Genomic DNA, 20,331 nt, shown 5'->3' on the forward strand with positions numbered 1-20,331 from the left:
AATAATAATTCTGCCGAACAGAAATAAATCCTAGAAAATAAAATAAAAAATCTAAAAATGCCAAAACAAATTTTCACCGTCTAAATAAAGTATTTAGAACGAGATGAACATTTTCTTGGCCCTAAAATGAAATTTTGAAATGTGCAATTTTTCTAGTGCAAATAAAATCCGAATAAAATCAAATAAAATCAAATAAATGATTTTAATATTTTTCCTCCAATATTTCAATTATTTTGGAGAAGTCATATTATCTCCTCTCATATATTTTATCATGAAATATTTTTCGGAGAGAAAATATTCAAAATCAAAAATCCTCGTTTCATTATTTGATAAAAAACAAATATGAAAACTGGGAAATCCCCAACTCTCTCCGAGGGTCCTTGAGTTGCTTAGGATTTCGAGGATTGCGGAACAGAAATGCAATAAAATATGATATGCATGAATGATCTATGTATAACATTCCAAATTGAAAATTTGGGATGTTACACCATACCAACCTACATCCCTCCACCTGTTGATCCACCTCTTCGGGAGCTTCACGCAACTTACTCAACTATGCTAGAGCCCATAATAGCTTGTGGATGCACACGGAAGTTTCTAGCATGAAAATATCTCAGTTCCCTTTGAGCCTGGGTGGCGGACCATAGGATTATCACACGGGTACTCCGGGATATCCTAGGACAACACTGGATTCCCCAGGTGCCCAACAAACAATCCACCCAGATGTGTATTCAAGTTGCCACCTTAAGTTGAACCATTAATTAACAATCTCACATATGTCATGGATTTCACTCACCCAAACCATGTCTACGAGCATAGCATAGCAATATAAGTAATTCGTAGAAGTAACTCCCAAGGGTTTGATAATAACAGTGCAATAGGTACTACCTCATCAACTACTTCCCAACCCACATGTTAATCACATCCTAACCATGCAATGTTTGAGGATTGGAACTAATGCATAAAAACTGGGTGATAAAGGGGTATGATCAAAGTGTTACTTGTCTTGCTGATGATCCGTAAAACCTAGGGACTCGTAGTAGCACGCTTCGCACTCCGGGTGTTCTATTGCAAACAAACAATAGCATACATAAGCAATCAAGCAAAGAAACACGGGTAAATCTCAAATAAGAAGATATAACCAGAAAGTTCAACTTAAGAACTCCGGTTTGCGAAAAGAATCAAATCAAACGGAGCAATGAAACTCAAACGGCGAAAGAAACAAGATCCGTTTACTAATCTGGACTAAGGTCAAATTTTACAGTACCAAAATCCTGTTCAAGTTGGTTAAACGGAAAGAGGGTTTCGAGACGAAGATCTAGGCGCTTGAATCGCCTGATTCCCATAAATGAGCGAAAAGATAAACTGAAACGAAAATCGGATCAGAAATCGCGATCGGAAATAATCGCGGAAAAATCTGAAAAAAAGAAAACTGACGAATAGGCTAACAAACAAGCGTTCGTTGTCTATGGCTAACGAGTGAACATGTTCGCTATGACGAACGTACGGACGAACATCCGCAAAGTAACTAAACCGGAAAGAAAACGACGAACCGATCTATCCAAAAAAACTAGGGTTTTCTAACAAAAACCAAACCGTTTTTATTAAAAAATTGCGCTTATACCTCCGGCGAGGTCCGGCGCGGCGGGGCGGCTCCGGCGAGTGGGGCGGGGCGGCACGGGGCAAGCGGCGGCGCGGGGGCAGCGGCGGCGGTGGCAAGCGGCAGCGGCGGCGGCAAGCGGCAGCAAGGCGGCGGGGCAGGCGACTTGCGGCGGTGGCGTGGGGCGGCTCGGGGCTCTAGGGGGGGTGCGGCGGCTTATAAGAGGAGGGGGGTGCGGCGGCTTATAAGAGGAGGGGGTGCGGCGGCTTGGAGAAGGGGTGAGGCGCGGCGTGTCCAGGAGAGACACGCCGGTGGCGCAGCTTGGGAGTCCTCTCCCGAGCCGGTGCGGGGAGGCGCGCGGCTGGGCCTCGGCCCAGTGTGGTCCGGCGGGAGTTTTTTTTTAAATAATTTCACCAGAACTAAATAAATCCTAGAAAATAAAATAAAAATCTAAAAATGCCAAAACAAATTTTCATCGTCTAAATAAAATATTTAGAACAAGATGAACATTTTCTTGGCCCTAAAATGCAACTTTGAAAAATGTGCAATTTTTCTAATTCAAATAAAATAGCAATAAACTCCGGATAAAATCAAATATTTGATTTTAATATTTTTCCTCCAATATTTCATTTATTTTGGAGAAGTCATATTATCTCCTCTCATATATTTTAATATGAAATAATTTCGGAGAGGAAAATAATTAAAACCAAAAATCCTTGTTTCAATATTTGATAAAACTCAAATATGAAAACAGGGAAATCCCCAACTCTCTCCAAGGGTCCTTGAGTTGCTTAGGATTTCGAGGATAGGGAAACGAAATGCAATAAAATATGATATGCATGAATGATCTATGTATAACATTCCAAATTGAAAATTTGGGATGTTACAGGTACTCCATGCAGACTAACTATCCTAGATACATACAGCTGTGCAAGTTGATCCGCTTGATATGTGGTCCTGATCGGGATAAAGTGAGCAACCTTGGTTAAGGTGTCCACTATGACCCAGATTGCATCATTGCCTCGCGGAGTCTTGGGCAGTCCTGTGATGAAATCCATGCAGACACCATCCCATTTCCATTGTGAGACTGGCAGGGGGTGGAGAAGTCCTGCTGGCTTCTGATGGTCTGCCTTCACCTTGTTGAATATGTCACAATAGGCTACAAAATAAGAGATGTCTTTCTTCATCCCATCTCACCAGAACACTTGTCGCAGATCTTCATACATTTTCGTACCTCCAGGGTGAATAGAATACGAAGATTCATGTGCTTCTGACAGGATTTTCTGCTTTAGATCCATCTGATTTGGTACACAAAGTCTTCCACGGAATCGAAGAGTACCAAATTGATCCCTTGAGAAATCTGAGGTCTGTCCCGCTACCTTATCTTGGCACATTTCTGCAGAATGGTGTCATCTGGCTGTGCCTTGCGGATCTCTTCCTCAAGGGTGGGGGCGACTTCCAAAATATTAGCAAGGCCAGCATCAACTATGACCAGGTTGAGCTGAGCAATCTTGTCTTGAAGTTCAGGAGGCAAGGATTCCAATATGATATTCAGGCTGACAGGCTTTCGACTGAGTGCATCGGCGACCACATTGGCCTTACCCGGGTGGTAATTTATTCCAAGATCATAATCCTTGACTAACTCAAGCCACCTTCGTTGATGGAGATTTAAATCTGGCTGAGTAAATATATACTTGAGACTCTTGTGATCGGTAAAAATTTGGCACCCCTTCCTGATGAGATAGTGTCTCCAAATTTTTAGAGCATGAACTACCGCGGCCAATTCCAGATCATGAGTGGGGCAATTTCCCTCGTGGGGTCGTAGTTGTCGCGATGCATAGGCTACTACCTTGCCGTCTTTCATAAGTACGCATCCAAGTCCTTGTATGGAGGCGTCGCAGTACACATCAAAACTGCGGTAGATATCTGGAAGAGTTAACACCGGTGCAGTCGTCAACCGTACCTTTAGCTCATTGAAACTTTTCTCACAGTCCTTAGTCCATTCAAAATTCTTATCCTTTTTGAGCAGCTCCGTCATGGGTTTAGCAATCTTGGAAAACCCTTCAATGAAATGACGGTAGTAACCGACCAATCCAAGAAAACTCTGAATTTGTGATACAATTGTAGGGGGAAACCAATCGAGCACATCCTTTACTTTTCTCGGGTCCACGCATATACCCTCGGCGTATAGCACATGTCCAAGAAATCCAACCTGCTTGAGCCAAAAATTGCATTTACTGAATTTGGCGTATAGCTGATGGTCGCGGAGTCGTTGTAACACTACTCGAAGGTGTTCTTTGTGATCTTCTTCACTCCTTGAGTAAATAAGTATGTCATCGATGAAGACTACCACGAACTTATCGAGGAAGTCCATGAATACTTTGTTCATCATATGCATGAAGAAAGCAGGGGCGTTGGTGAGACCAAAGGACATAACTATATATTCATAAAGACCGTACCGAGTGGTAAAGGCAGTCTTAGGAATATCTTCCTTTTTAATGTTGAGCTGATGATATCCTGTCCGTAAATCAACCTTGGAGAATACCTTGGCCCCACTGAGCTGATCAAACAAATCATCAATCCTTGGCAGCGGATATTTGTTTTTGATGGTGACATCATTCAGCTGACGGTAATCCACACACATGCGGAGGCTGCCATCCTTTATGTCCACGAAGATAGCAGGTGATCCCCATGGTGAAGAGCTGGGACGGATATATCCTTTCTGGAGCATTTCATCAAGTTGTTTCTTTAACTCCACTAATTCTGATGAGGGCATCTAGTAATACTTCTTGTATAACGGTGCGGTTCGGGGCACAAGATCTATTGCGAACTCAAGCTCTCGATCTGGCGGCATGCCTGGCGGCTCTTCTGGAAATACATCAGGAAACTCACCGACCACACGAATTAATTCCAATTCAGCCACAGCGGTGAAGGCCATTTCTTTCTTGGGTATGCTTCTGCGAGCATAGAATTTGGTATTTGCCCCTCCTGACTAGTCAAAGTGACTTCTTGGGTCACACAATTTATGCATACTTGGTATTCAGTCAGCCAATTCATACCCACGATAACATCCAGTTTAGCAGACTCAATAATTATCAAAGAAGTTGAAAAGCAGACTCCGTTGATATTGATTTCCAGATTACGGCAGACCAGATTGCTCTTGATTAGGGATCCCGGGGTTTGTACCAACATATTCTTGCCCAAAAGCGAACAAGGAAATTTGTTTTGGGCAATAAAACTCCGAGAGATAAAAGAGTGGGAAGCCCCAAAGTCAAATAAAATTACCGCAGGTATGTCGTTAACAGGAAACATACCAATGATGACTTCATGGTTTTCTTGGGCTTCATCTGCAGAGAGGTGATGAACGTGCCCAGTGATGTGTTGCTGGTCCGGGCATGATTCCATAAAGTTGACTTGTGGCCTGAATAGAGCATTTGCCTTGCTGTTCTTGGGACAATGTCTAGCATAATGTCCGGTTTTCCCACAACTGAAGCAAGCATTGATGCACTGGTGCTCCTCGTGCACTGGGTTGGTCATGACATTCTTGACTTGGGTGGTGTTCTTGTTAACATTCTGTTGCCAATTGGGCTTGTATTCCACCTGAGTCTGCTGCTAGGTACGAGCCTTTTGCACGGGTTGCCCATCCTTCTTTGGCTCAAACTTGCGCTTGTGATCGTTATTGACAGGCATGTTGTCTAATACGAGCTTGTGCTCCCTTTCCGCAATGAAAGCTTTGTTCACCAGAGTTTGAAAATTTGGGAAATCAAACATGCTGAGAGTACATCGGAGTTGCGGGTTTAATCCACCAAGAAACCTGTCAATCTTTGTTTCTTCAGTGGCCACGTCATGAAGGGAGTAACATGACAAATGATTGAATTTTTGCAAATATTCACCCACAGACTGATTTCCTTGGAGGAGCACGAGAAATTCTTGCTGCTTAGTCTTCATAATTCTAGTAGGGATATGATATTTTCGGAACTGATCCGTGAATTTTGACCAGGTGATTTCTTCATCAGCAGGCCACATGAATTTTATATTTTCCCACCATATGGCAGCAGCGCCTTCAAGATAATGAGTTGCAAATGGAACTTTATCACCTTCTTCAGTCCGAGCAATCTGAAGTTTCCTCTCAATGGTTCGCAACCGATCGTCTCCTTCCAAGGGGTCAATAGCCTGACTGAAACTGGGAGGCTTGGTCCTTTGAAAATCTGACAGCTTTGAGTGATGACCGTTCTGATTCCCATTCTGCCCCACCATAGCTTGCACACTTTTTAAAATTTCAATCAGATCATGATTCCATCTTTCCTCAAACATGCGTAGCATTTGCTCGGTGGAGGGCAGATTTGGCTGTGGAGGCGGTGGTGGAACGTACAGCTCGAGGGAGTGTCATGCCTGTCGTGCGGAACGACGAACAGGAGTACCCTCGCGAACATTGCTACCGCTGCCTCCCCGCGGCATCCTATTGTGGTTTTTCCCAACGCAACCGAGATGAGAAGCATTCAAAATAAATTGAGGAAAAGCCAGCAACAAAAGCCCGAGAAAAACCAAAATGACGAAGAAAATACGACAAATAAAATAGAGTCCCAACATGATTATACATAGACTCATACATGAAAGATACATAACATGACAGGTCCAACTACTCTCATACATGAAACGAAATCTCATGACTCGTACGACTACACTCGTGCATCATCCGGACGATTGCGAGTACTCAGAAGCTCTACTACTCTGCTGGTGCTGCGGGGTCCTCTCCTGACTCGGATCCTGAACTGGCGTGGTTAACTGAGACCTCCGGGTTAAAGGTAACACGTCGACGTTGCCTCCAGGGCTCTTCCTCAGGTGCAGGTGTAGGGTGAAGCATTGGGGCTATAGGAGTAGTGAGAAGTGAAACCCACTCAGCAGGAGCACTGAGATGATTCACGGTCGAGGCGCCCGAGCTACTCAGAGGAGTAACCGGTGAAACAGGGGAACTAGAACTGACTAGAATATAAGGAGTAAATCCCAGGGAGGATGGAGTAGTGACAGACCTAGTAGAGACTAGAGCAGATGCTAAAGCAGTACGGGCACGAGTCAGCTCTCGAGCCAGCTTGTGGATCATAAGATAGCTAGCGGTGATGTAACGAGCAAGATGGCTAGCAACACTATCGGACTCTGAATCAATGATAGGGAAGCGGACACGACCATTGTCATGCAGAGAAGGATAGTAGTAGAAACCTGGGTGATTCCGCATCCGGACCTCGTTGTAACGAAGCTCAACAAGGACCTCGAATGCAGCAAACTGGACAGCGTGGGATGCGGTGGAAGCGTAACCGCTCTAAGAGGTACGAGTGTAAGTGCTAGAGTCGGAACTGGTGCGCAGAGTAACCATTGCGTGATACTTATACACTGAGTCAGTTAGACGCTCCCGGTATACATGATAGACTGGATCGTCACCGAGCGGGTACAACCGACGCCACACGTTACGAAGAAGATACGGCGACGTGTACGACATTAGCTGCAACTGGCATGGATACGGGACCGGAGCCATCTACACTCACAACCATTAGTAGGTTAGCATAAAAATAAGACAAGTATATGCAATGCAACAACCAGCTACCAATGCTACCGGCACTCAACGTAAACTCGTATATATCTACCGTTCAGTCAACACGTCGTAGTCTAGCGTGGCCTACAGTCAGCGCGGCTCTGACACCAAGCATTGTGGCACCCCGGCTCAGAGCAACCGGTTTACCATGATTGCTAGCCCAGAGACCATGTCTTCTGGCAACACACAACATCTTGGTACAGAAAACAACCGCTTTATTGATGCTAGCGGATCAAAGTTTACATTACAATAGGTAGTGAGGCCAAGCGGCACACACGGTGCGGCTGAACAATCTGTACATTATTTAGTGAACATAAAGGCCTCGATCATAACAACTACGCGGCAGCGGAACAATGTCGTAGCGGAACTCCATAGCACAGCGACACCGATGTGGACACAATATAGACTCGGACAGCTCCTTTCCAACAAGGCTTTCCTAAAATCTAGCATGACATGCCAGGTCAGTACATGGAATGTACTTGCAAGCTCACAAAAACATAATGACGAAAAATATCATGATAATTAACCAATTATTGACAATGCAACAATATAACCAACATGTTGTGATCATACTCTTGTGAGAAAAATCCCTCTTACCAACGGTGATCACTTCTTGGATCACCACCGTGCCAACCTCAAAAGCTTAACTAAGAACATCTTGTGATCTTTCCGGCGATCACAACCACAACCCATACTTGGTCTAAAACAATGATCCTTCCGGCGATCACAACCACGACCAACATTTGGTCTTATCCAACCCGATGGCTTTCTCGCCATCATCAACAGTGCAGAGTTCATAACTTAGTGCGCAAGTTTTATTAAATGTTGACCCATGGTGTGACCTACTTTCGAGCGTGTCCGTAACCGTGGACTCGGCTATCGATAGATTAATACACTCTGCAGAGGTAGCGCACTGTACCCACACCACGGAACCCATGGCCTCGTACTCCCATTCGGGTGGACCAACGGCATTCCGACGAAACCCCTCCATTGCCATGACACTCTCTCGGCCACTCCGAACCACTCCCAACTGGGCTAGTCCTGGGTGGCCCCGTGTCTACCAAAGACACAACGACCACCGTCGTGGCCAAAAACATAAACGTCCCGTACGGGGACCGGTACCAAAATCTCAACAACGGGCACACAAGGTTATGTCTGCTTACCGGGCCAGGGTACCGCACGCCCATAACCTTCCCTAGTTGGAGGCACCGACCAGAGGCATGACAACGGACCGAATAAAGGCCTTCCCATACAGGCAAATGTGGTTGCACTGGGAAAAACTTGATTTAGTGGCACCATGACCCGGTCAATGATATATTCAAGTTGTATTATTATCAGGTTCAACTTTAAATTGAAAATAACTGGTGTCATAGTATGCCATGAAGTGCAACAATAACATATGCATCACATATTAACGAAAAAGACTGAGTCAACTATATCCTCACTAAGCATAACCATCAACAACTCTTGACACTTCTCTAGTCAAGATTAAACCTCACATTAAGCAGAATCTTTTCTAACAAATTTTATCATTTTTCTTGTGCAAGAAAAATAACTCCAATTAATTACTTATATCCATAACCATATCGATTCTTTCATAGCAAAAATTAATTCTAGTCTCTTTACCAACTTAGTTAGTTTTAAACTTTCTGTAACACAAGCATATTAACTTGGACAAGCATTTAACAGAATATAAACAACACAATAGTGATCTATATGCATGGATTAAATCATTCATTCAAGTAGGAAAATCAAAAATATTGCAATGGCACCATGAAAATGTTGTTGTGGCTTGCCTTAGTGCAGATGAGGTTCACAAGCCTCCCGATGATCCTCAAGACAAGCTTCACTTCTCTGAAAACATTTATAAACACAAAAAGAAAACATCAAGAACCCTTCTGAAAATCACCAGAAAATCTAGACAGCAGGGGAAAATCCCATTTTTGGTGAGCTGCTAGATTTCTTTACAAAGAACACAATGCAAAAAGAATCAATTCATTTGGACTTATGGTTGAAAAGTTTAGCTGTTTTAAGCTCTCTGGATATAAATGAAATTTGAATTTAAATAAAGACAGACTGGGGGGTGACGTCGAAGGTGTAAAGCCTTAGGGCACCACCACTCGTACCGCTTCGCGCGCGTACTGAGTGGCTGACTAGCGGGCCCCGCTAGTCAGGTGAGGAGGAGAGGGGAAACGAGACACGGGCGCCGTGGCTTCGCCAGAGCAAACGCCGGCGACGAGAGCTCCTTGGCCAAAACGAGAGGGAGGGATCTAGAGAGGAGACAGAGGCGCACCTGCCTATACCCGTAGAGTAGCTCTTGGTGGTCGGACGGTGTTGGAATCGTCCTCTCTAGTGGAGACAGGAAGCAGAGCTTGCCGAAGACGAAGACGACGGCGAGCAGAGGTGACTCCAGGGGCTCCAACCGGGCGGAACAACACCATCACAGAGTGGCGGAGGCCCTGGAAGGGTTGCCCAGGCCTGGGAGGGGCCGGAGCTACGGAAACGACCCGAAGGGATCGCCGGCGAGCTCGAGCTCGGGGACGGCGGCCTGCCCGGCCGGGCTACGGTTCTCTTCTAGGTTGTGGAGTGTGTGGGAGTGGTGGATGATGCTCGAGGAGGCTGGGGGAGGGCTCTATTTATAGCCGAGCGTCGAGGGGGGTTCGGGCTCCGCCAGTGGACACCTGGACACGGCACCCGGCGACGAGCGGCGTCAGTGAGAGAGGGAGAAGGAGACGGAGCTCACGCGGGGACTGTGGGCGAACGGGGACGAGCACAGGGGCACTAGGGTGACGACGAGCATAGTGCGCACCGCACTGTTTCGTTGGCCGGACCATGCCCGTGCTCGCTGCGGCGAGCTCCGGCGTCGGTGAGTGCCAGGGGAGAGTTAAGGGGGCTAGGACAAAGATGGTGGCGAGGTTTGGCATGCTTAGGCAGGTGGGGAAGCGAGCACACGATCAACAGAGGCTCGGGCGCATCACAGAGCGCGTCGGCCGTATGCCAGCACGCCTGGACGAACGCGGTCACCGCGTGAACTCTGACCTCAGGCCGACCTAAGCCCAAACTTCATGTCTGGCATGTTGTTCGTGGTAGTTTTGAAGGTTACCATGCTTTGGTTTGGATCCAGATGCAGTAGAAAAGATTTCACAAGCCTAGTAAGTTTCTGATCAGTAACTTTGAGAGGTTACTGAGGTCAAACAGCTGGGAGTTGGGAGCTGAGCTTTGGGGGGTAGCAATCATCTACTAAGGTGATGATGCACAAGAAAAATCAGCCATATTGGAGCAAGTAAAATGGTAGTTGCTGTAGAAACCACCATTTCTGTCCAGAACAGAAAATATTTTCTGTAGCAAAAATATTCCAAAAAGTTATGTATTTTTTTTGCTCAGGAGGGTGCCCTAGGGTTCCAAGAATATTTGTGAATTTTCTCAGATTTTTGTGGGCAAAAAAAATTGGGGTTGCTTTGGAGCACATTGATCTAGCTAGGGTTTAAGAGAGGGAAATGAATATTTTTCATTTAAGAAAAATATTCCAATAATTATTTTGAGATGAACCAGAGTGGGAATGATGGTTAGAGAGGGAAATGGGACACTTGGGTGAAAGCCAAGGGGTACCCAAGTGTTTAAGTCCATATGAAAAGATTCAAAAACTCCAAATTTCAAAATCAATCCAATTGAAAATCAGGCAAATAAAGAGGGCAAACACCAGGCTGTCACAGTAGGCGGCCTTGCTGGTGTCAAACACCACCTTCAGTCGGTCCATCATCTGACCCGCCTGGATCTTGGCTTCCCTGGCGGCTCCTACTTGGTCCTCCGGGACGTGATGCATAACGAATGGAGCTGATGACGTGCCTGGTGGGGTTGGAGCCTGGGGCTGTGCAGTCGGTGTAGTCGGACCAGAGATCTGGGCCATCGACGTTGGGGTTCGGTCAGTCGACAGAGGATCAGCAAAAGAGACATTAGCCCTATTGGATCACAAAGCTATTGAACTACATGCTTAGACGGCAGACGAGGCACTCTACTGGCAGGTGCCCTCTTGCTCAAAGCTCTGCCTCTTCTCCCTACATTCCTATGAGGTACATCCTCATCGTCATCATCATATGGAAGCTGGATAACATTTGTTGGCGCTGCAAACACTCGACAGTGAGATTTCAGTCGACCAGGAAAATCAGTTGGCAGAATGTAAGCGTGGCTATGGTATCATACCTGCTCGAGAGGTGGTTGCATCCGCGGTCTCGCCATCGGCCCGCTCCTCGTCGATGTCCATAGAAGTCACAGAAGTAGCGGCTCTGGAAGCCCAAAATTTCACTCGGTCAGAAAAGTAAATAAGTCCGCAGTGGCAATGGAAGACAAGGAAAAGAAGCACTTACGTCGAAGCGACGGGCACATTCACTTTGATCCTAGGCAGGGCCTTCCGAGGCTTGGGTGGAGCAACTTTGGCCTTCTTCGCGGCCTTCTCCGTTGGATCTAGGATTGACGTTCGAGTGCGCTTCGGAATCTTTGTACTCGACGCAACTGCCTTGCCATGTCCTCCCGTAGGATCTTGTGACTCCTTGGAGCGTCGTTCAGAGCGGGGCAATGAGTCGACTTCCTCGCTGCTACTAGAGTCCTCGCTATCATCTGCATATTCGAAGTTAGCACTCCCACTCCCACCCTCACTCTCTACTCCTTCTTGGTGTTGTTCCCCGTTCGGCATCGAGTACATCTTGGTGAAAGCCTATAAGACACAAGTTGCAAGTATCAGTCAGATTTCAAGATTACTGCATATTGTACAACGTAAAAACACTCGACAAACATGCCTGGCCTCTCCTGGAGCATTCTGGGCGTCGAATGGCAGGATTATCTTGGCTCCGTGAGGGTTGTCCTTGTTGGCCGTGATGCTCCGAAGCCACTGAGCCACCGTATCCTCGCTGACCTCCTCTAGGTGAGTCCGAGCGGTGTCTTCTGGACTCGAATACATCCACATAGGGTGGTCACGGGCTTGCAGAGGTTGGATGTGTCGACTGAGGAACACCTCAAGCAGATCCATGCCTGTCACTCCGCCCTGGACCAAAGCTACAACTGCCTCGACTAAAATCGCTACTTCGCCCTTCTCCTCCGCAGAAACTATCAACGAATGAGGGTTTTGGAGTCTCTCCAGAGTGAAAGGAGGAAGACCAGTCGACTGTCCTGGAGTTGGGATGTCCTTGTAGTAGAACCAGGTCGACTACCACCCTCTGACTGATTCGGGAAAGGTCATGGGAGGGAAAGTGCCCTACCTCTCATATGGATCCCTGACCCCCCACACATCTGGATCACATGCGTCCTCTCGTCAGTCGGATGAGCTTTTTTCACCGTCTGAGATCGGCAAGTGAAAATGTGCTTGAACAAACCCTAGTGCGGGTGACACCCCAGAAACTTTTCACACATGGAAACAAAGGCAGTAAGATACGTGATGGTGTTGGGGGGGATGATGAATCTGAGCTCCGAAGAAGTTCAAGAAAGCTCGAAAAAAACGGATGAGGAGGCAGGGAGAAACCTCGGTCGACATGCGTCGTGAGGAGAACACACTCACCCTCCCGTTTCTCAGGCTCGTGCTCCCCCTCTGGCAATCTCCAAAATCCCTCCATAATCAAGCCATCGGTGGCGAGATTCAGCAGATCCTCCTCCGTGACGGTGGAGGGGATCCAATCTCCCTGGATCCAACCAGGCGGATGAGTGGACCGTGACGTCAATCTCTTTGCCATTTTCTTGCCCTTTGCCATGGCCTTCTTTGCATGCTCCAGGGCCGCGGTCTTGTCCTTCACCATGGCGGCGGAGCTCGAGAGAGGTGGATGAAAGGGGGAAGCGCTAGAGAAGACGAGGCGGAAAATCAGAGGGAAAGAGACGCGAATGGAGTGCACAGTTCTACGTCTCGACAGCCACGCCTTTTATGGCTTCACTTCCGAGTGACTGGCTGGTGGACCCGTGCAATCCTGGTGCATCCCGTAATAGACGCTGGCCCGGTACGTGGCGAACAAGGGGCGCAAGGATCGAGGAGTCCCTATCTGTCTGCCCCGCTTACCGCGCCGCACCCCGTCCCACGCGCTTCTCCAAATTTCAAATCCCACAAGATCCGGAAACCGCAAAGCAGTCAATTGCATCAGAGACATGCATTCCAATATACTCAAAGATATACAACATAGTTCACTCAGAAATTTCATGGGTGAGAATCGATCAAGGCGACTGATGAAGAGTTAAAGTACCAACGCGTTCTCAGACCCCTAAGGAAATGTCTCCAGAGCATTGAATCTGGTCAGAACCAACTTCAACCCTTCTTCACTCGGTCCTCAATCCATTCAGGGGCTAATGACAATGGCATGTACCTAGGGTAGGGTCTTAGGCCTGACCTAGACACCCTACCCGAGGACACTACCTTAGAGTCCAAGGCTTACGAGGTTCAGCACAAGATACCAACTGAAATCATCTTGAGGTACGATCCACTCGACGGAAGATTCCACTCAGATATCCCAATTCCACTCGACAGTGATAAACTCACTCGACCATACAAGAGAATCACTTGGAGTACAAAAGGCCTAAAGTCACCCCAAGATGGCAATGGCCAGGCATTCACTCCGTCGCCATAAAGATCATTAATAGCAGGCGTTACCAGTAACGTTCCAGTCTTAACTCGCATTGAACCCTGTGTAACGGAGGGCTGCGAGGGGCCTGGCGCACTATATAAGCCACCCCTCCTCTGGCACAAGGATTCACACCCCTTGTAACTTTCACATATATCCAGTCGACAAGCCTCCGCGGCACCGAGACATAGGGCTATTACCTCCTCCGAGAGGGGCCTGAACTCATAAACTTGTGTATACAACCTCGCCGTAGCTAGGACACTACCTCCTCCTACATACCCCTGCTCTTACTGTCAGACTCATTCCCACGACAATGGCCCCCGGGTCTATTTTCCATCATATAATCTTCTATTTTCCATCATATAAGTTTCCGATCTACTGTTTTAGTTTCCTATTTACTTCCTTTACTTTCCGTTCCATAAACAAATACCAAAAAAATTACTCTACCGTTTATCCATCTCTATCAGATATCACTTTGCAAATAACCGTGAAGGGGTTGACAATCCCTTTATCGCGTTGGGTGAAAGTTGGTGTTTGTTTGTGCTGGTATTCGGTGACTTGATCATTGTCTCCTACTGGATTGATACCTTGGTTCTCAAAACTGAGGGGAATACTTACTCTACTTTGCTGTATCACCCTTTCCTCTTCAAGGGAAGAACCAACGCAAGCTCGAGAAGTAGCAGTCGCCTTCTCCTTGGCCCTTGGGTAATCAAATTGGACTCACACACCTCTTGTAAAATAGTACTATAACTATGTCATTTTATGCAATCTTGTATGTGATACTTCAGGTTAAGTGACACTAAATACCAGTTCCATATACTTTTCCATTTTTATGTGGAAAAAACAAGCCTATGGAAGCCAAGCCAAGCTGAATTTAATCTGATATGTTAAGTACATATATTAACCATTTGCTTCTATTTGTCTTGATTTTTCTAATAACATTGGAAAAGAAATAAGTACCTGAACAGTAGGAACATGATAAATTGGATACATTGGGAATCTTCTTGGAGGATGGATTGAACATATTTGTTGCATTTCCTATTTGATACCTTAAGTATGTTTTTTATAGTTGCCGCAGCTTCTGCCAGATCACAATCCAACAATATTGTTTAGTGTTTTGGCTTTTGGGCGCTGATTCTTATGGAATATAAAGTTGTGATTACCCTTTTTAAAATAAAGTGTGATCAATGTGCGTAGATAACATAGGAACACCGGATATGCATAGACAACTTAACACTTCAGAGGAACGCTCAGGAGGCCCGCAATCGCGGGGAAAGAAGGGGCGAGCAATGAGCGTGTCCATGTGTTTTTATTTCTATGCAATGTTGGGAGAGAAAGAAATGTTCTGGTGTGTCTTCTCCTCACACGCATCGTCCTTCTTCTCTCCCTCTCCCGTTTCTCCTTCCCAACCTAGGGTTGCCGCCGCCGCACCTTTAGCACTGGCTACCGGAGGATGGCTAGCTTATACGCTGACTTTTCTCTCACCACGTTCAATCCCGACCAGCGCCGCTGCCGCTCCTTTAAACTAGATTTGCTGGGCATTAACCTCGATCACATCTTCTTGCTGTTAAAAAAACTTATAAAGCTATGGCCGCGGGTTATTTCTTTGCATTCTTGGATTGCATCTCTTTGTACCTCTACACTACTATACTTTAGGACCAACATGTCGAATTGCATTTCTTTTGTTTTCCAAGTTGCCGCCACAATAACCTCTGCACAAAATGAGGTATGATCTCACGAGATTAATACCTACAATATCGACTTGATCTTGCTTCCATCATGCCATATGTCACATTCTGTTATTTATGGATATTGCACTGTCTATTCTTACATCATGGATGTTATTCATGCACATTAGGTTCTTAGTAATTGATGATTTTGCTTGGTTTGCACCATCTATTCTATTTTATATAAGCCATGTATTTTATACCGGTCCTTTTTCTCATTTTGTTCTGCTGCAATAATCTTTTCAGTTAGCCTCACATAAGCCTATGATTTCTATCTACAATATGCGCAGTAATTCTCCGTTTTGCCGAGGTGAACCACCATCCACCCAGACATGGATTACCTGCCCATCAAGTTTGGAAGCGGGAGCTAGATAAATCATCCTTGTCTCACGTACATCGTCTCAAAGAGTGTGTAGCCCACCAGCAGAAATTTGGATGAAATTTACCTTTTCTAATCTATTACATGAATGGTCCATGAATCCCCTTACGTGAGGTCAATTTTGTAGATTGTTTCAATATAGCAGAAAGAGGCCATCACGTGGATATGAATTAAGTTAGTCCCAGAGTGCCAAGATTAGAGATGGAATTTACTTTGCACGGATGTCATGAGATAAAGGAGGCAGTGGACGGGAGAGATTCAACCGGAGTTGCCACAGTACTGGTAGATTGCAGGAAGCACTACATGTAAGAAAAAAGTTTGATCCTTTCTCTAATTGACTTGAATTATCCAATATGATTAGCTGGTGACATGAGGGAGAGGGGGATATACCCCTTTGGCTACTGCACACAATGTGCTACTCGTATTCCACTTTTAGGCGATAAGCAGCTTCAGAATTCAGATCCCTTTGATTTACATTTCAAATCATCTTGCTACAACTTGGTAGTAAACAACCATTTTTGGTGATCTTATACAGATTTGTTTGGTTCTTCTGTTCATATATGTCTTTTCAATTTTCCTATATGCTAACAGAAGAAAAAAGTAGATAGTTTGAACACATTTTTATTCACCTAGATGTTCTATACACGAAGAAAGGGCAGAATAAACACCATTTGTTGGTAGTCTTTCTATTTGTCCTTAGTTATTTTTATTCTACACTAATATAGCAAGGTGAAGCCTAATCTTTAATCTGGGTCACTGATAGAAGTACGGGTGTATACACATCGAAGGTACACAATGATTTTTTTGTAGTTCTTTTTTCTTATGGGAACCTTTCATACTTCTTTGTTGTGATATACGCCCATCTCGAATTTCATTTTAGGTCTACTTATTTTAGCTCAGCTAGGTGTTGACAGTAAGAAACACTTGCAAATATATGTCTCTTGTGTATATAAATATATGCTCGCTCTACAATATAATGTAGATAATGATCACAGTAATTTAATCTGCTATTTAGTGTACAATATTTGTATTCATAAAAAGAGATAGTTATACACTTCATTGCGGTTTTATATCCGAGTTAAGAAAAAAAATGGTCTTCCTCTATAGAGGTATGTTGCCTTGTCGAGGCTGCTCTACTTTTGCTATATGTGTTGCTCTTTTGTGTTGTACTACTATTCCATATAGAGAGAGATCAGAGAAGAGAACAACAGCCTGTTACTACTGATTTTTCATGCTGCTACTCGCTTACTGTTACACATCTACATACAGAAGACTGCTGCTTGCTGATTACAATCCATTCATGATAGGTAGATATGTATGCTTCTGCTTGGTACATGTGAACAGGGAGACAAGGAACGGAAGTTGCAGCGGTAGTCGGCTGGTGGCCACACATTGGCAACCACTGCTTAGATACGTGACTCCAGCCACCCATGGTGAGCAGATTTTGATCTTGATATGTTAGTCCAAGTGGATAAAGATTATTAGGTGTTTAATGTGATGTGACTTCATTGGTTGGACGTCGATTAGGATATATGTAGTACATAGCCACCTATGAGTTTTTCGAGTTGCCATATGATGGAAATCAGTAGCTTGATTTGTTGTTCAACAACGTTAATGATATGCGTGTGTGCGCGCTTTTGCTCATTCTCATGAAAATGCTTGCTTTTAGGATGTAGTTCTTAGCTATCTTGATTCTCACTGCTATTTTGATGTGTTGAACAAGGACTAGCACAGTTTTGAAATTTGTGCTGGCAGACCTTTTTCACCTATGCCTGATCATTATGTCAAGTATGCCAATTATAAGGACAACATCAAGCCATTTGAGAGTAGGGGTCCAGCTTCCCTGGAGGTATTCTCCCTCAAATATTACTGCAACCTTTTATTCACATTTCCTTTTGTGTAGTTGGTGACAATAAGGAATTGTTATTCACTTGGGAAAATCAAGATTAAATCGATGATGCTATCAAAAGTAAAATGAATTTCTAAGCTAGATAGTGGCTTCTTGAGCACCAATATAGAACCTATCTAAAACCTTTTCCATGTTCGTCATAATGATCTTTTCATTTTCCTTTGTATATTAAGTTAGAGAATATTATTCTGCATTATTCTCAACCGTTACTTTCTACCTGACTGTACATTGTTCCAGTGAACACATCAAAATAGCTGGTCCGCATATTTAAATGTGCATTGGTTTGGTGTTGGGCTGATGGTGATGTACTTATGTTGCTTCCATTGTAGGTGTGATTTTTCTGTTACAAAGTGAGGTGAGTTGAGATGATTGTTGCTACTGCTACTCGTGGTTATCGGCATGTTCCTACGCCACCCCTGGCAAGGCTGCAGCCTATTTGCGGCTCGGCCATGCCCATTCTCCGTGCTTCTTGCTCGTACCAGCAGTGAAGACTCTATAAATACATGTCATTATATTATCCAAAATCCAATGGCAGAAGGTGGGATCTTGCTTCTTATGGAAACATCTCTAAGTTCTTCTACAAGTATATCATAATCAATTGTAGATTGTTGAATTATTTTGATATCTTTTTGGGGGGAATTATGGGATACTTACCTTACATTATCTAATCATTGCTCATAGGCGAGTGTGGCACAAGGCTCTCTTTGCAACATTGATCTAACATTTTTGGCAGGATTACCACTTGAAGCAGTTGACATCATTACAACTCAGGAGAAGTAAAGAGTGGTCAAAAAAATAAGAAGTTGCGTACAAATATTTTCAAAAGGTAGAATCACATTGTGATTCTTAAGGGAACTGCTTAATGCTTTATCTTTATTCTTAATCACTCTATAGATCTCTTGAAAAGCTTCTATTCTTCTAATTATACAGATAAGCCAATCAGTTGATGTTTTTGTATGTCACCATGTTGCACAAAAGTGTCATGTGATGTGACCCCCCGTACAATCTGGAATATGTTCGGATGGCCATTAAGTAACTTACGTGATAATTAACTCTTTGGCCTGAAAGTGCTGTAAATGTAGCCCCAATTATATTGATTTGTTCAAGCAGCTAAACAACCCAAGGAACTTCTAAAGAATTAATATTGTTCAACTTTCAGGAAGTAGTGTCAAACAACATGTTGCTTGATGAAGGACCAAGACAGTTGAAGAGGAACATGAAGCGGTACGGAAATTCCTCTGGAGACCGAGCATCTTGTCAGTCTGTTTATATTGACCAGATTAGAAAAATCACAACGTAAAAACTTAAATCTTTTCCATAAGCCTTTAAGAAACATGTGCTACCTATGGCCTGATGCCATGATTATATATATATTGTGCTAAAACCATTTTAGATGTAAAGTTCAAACAACGTCGAAGTGGTTTTATGAAGAATTTTGAGGGCCGTCAAAATAAAAAGTTATCAGTAGTGCACCACACCAGTTACATTTTTAAATACACACAACTGTCAAACTTATTGTGTACCTGTTGCACCGCACGAGCCCTTTTGCTAGTTTTATATAAGTCATGTATTTTATACCGATCCTTTTTCTCATTTTGTTCTGCTGCGATAGTCTTTTCAGTTAGCCTCACACAAGCCTATAATTTCTATCTACAATCTGCGCAGTAATTCTCTGTTTTGCCGAGGTGAACCATCATCCACCCGGACATGGATTACCTTCCCATCAAGTTTGGAAGCGAGAGCTAAACAAATCATCCTTATGTCGCATATATCGTCTCGGAGAGTGTGTAGCCCACTAGCAGAAATTCCATAGGAAAGTTTCTTCATTATGATGCTTTTTTATCACTAGTAATTATGTACATGCAATGCATGTATTAGGTAGGATATTAGTGGCATGTTATATTAGGTAAGGTATATTTGTGGCACATTGATATTTGGTAAGATATTAATTGCTTTCTTCGTGGGAATGGTAAGATATTAATTACATGGCAGATTTCATGGGATAGCGTTGAGTCTAAACATGTTTATAACCAATGGCAGTGGTGGGTAATTAGAGCGTTAAATATGTTTGGTGCTCAACATTGGAGCGATTTGAACCGCTAGATTACATGATTTGACGGTTGAGATGGTTTGGATCTGCCTCTTTGGGTCCTTTTATATTGATATAAATGTATTATATAATTCAACTGCCTTGCTTGACTTTTCAACCAGCTACCATATATGTAAATGCATTATCTAACCAGATCTATTGTTGCATGTTACTCCCCAACATTTTATCTGCTATCACCTCTAATGAATTTTAGCTAGATTTATGTATCTATGCTTATGTCCCCGGGTTCATTTCCACGTGCACACCAATGAGCAAAAAAGCCAGCGCAAAGTGCATTGTCTACATGGTACAATAGAAGTACATACTAATTCTTACACAAGATTGCACTGCAGAGAAGGGCTCTCAGGAGGCCCGCAATCACGGGCCCCAACCACTAGTAAAAAGATGCAAGGTGGCTTAGTTATCTGAACTTAGAACTATGCTTAC

General features: G+C 44.3%; 1 long non-coding RNA gene across 1 annotated transcript; it reads left to right on the forward strand.

Moving 5' to 3' along the window:
- The first annotated feature begins 15,150 nt into the window (after nucleotides 1–15,150).
- On the forward strand, nucleotides 15,151–17,320 carry LOC123040808 (uncharacterized). The gene is made up of 3 exons (XR_006418263.1): nucleotides 15,151–15,915; nucleotides 16,014–16,191; nucleotides 17,194–17,320. It is a non-coding gene; the product is annotated as an uncharacterized lncRNA (long non-coding RNA).
- Nucleotides 17,321–20,331: the final 3,011 nt, after the last annotated feature.

Source organism: Triticum aestivum, chromosome 1A, assembly GCF_018294505.1.
Source record: "Triticum aestivum cultivar Chinese Spring chromosome 1A, IWGSC CS RefSeq v2.1, whole genome shotgun sequence".
NCBI lineage: Eukaryota > Viridiplantae > Streptophyta > Magnoliopsida > Poales > Poaceae > Triticum > Triticum aestivum.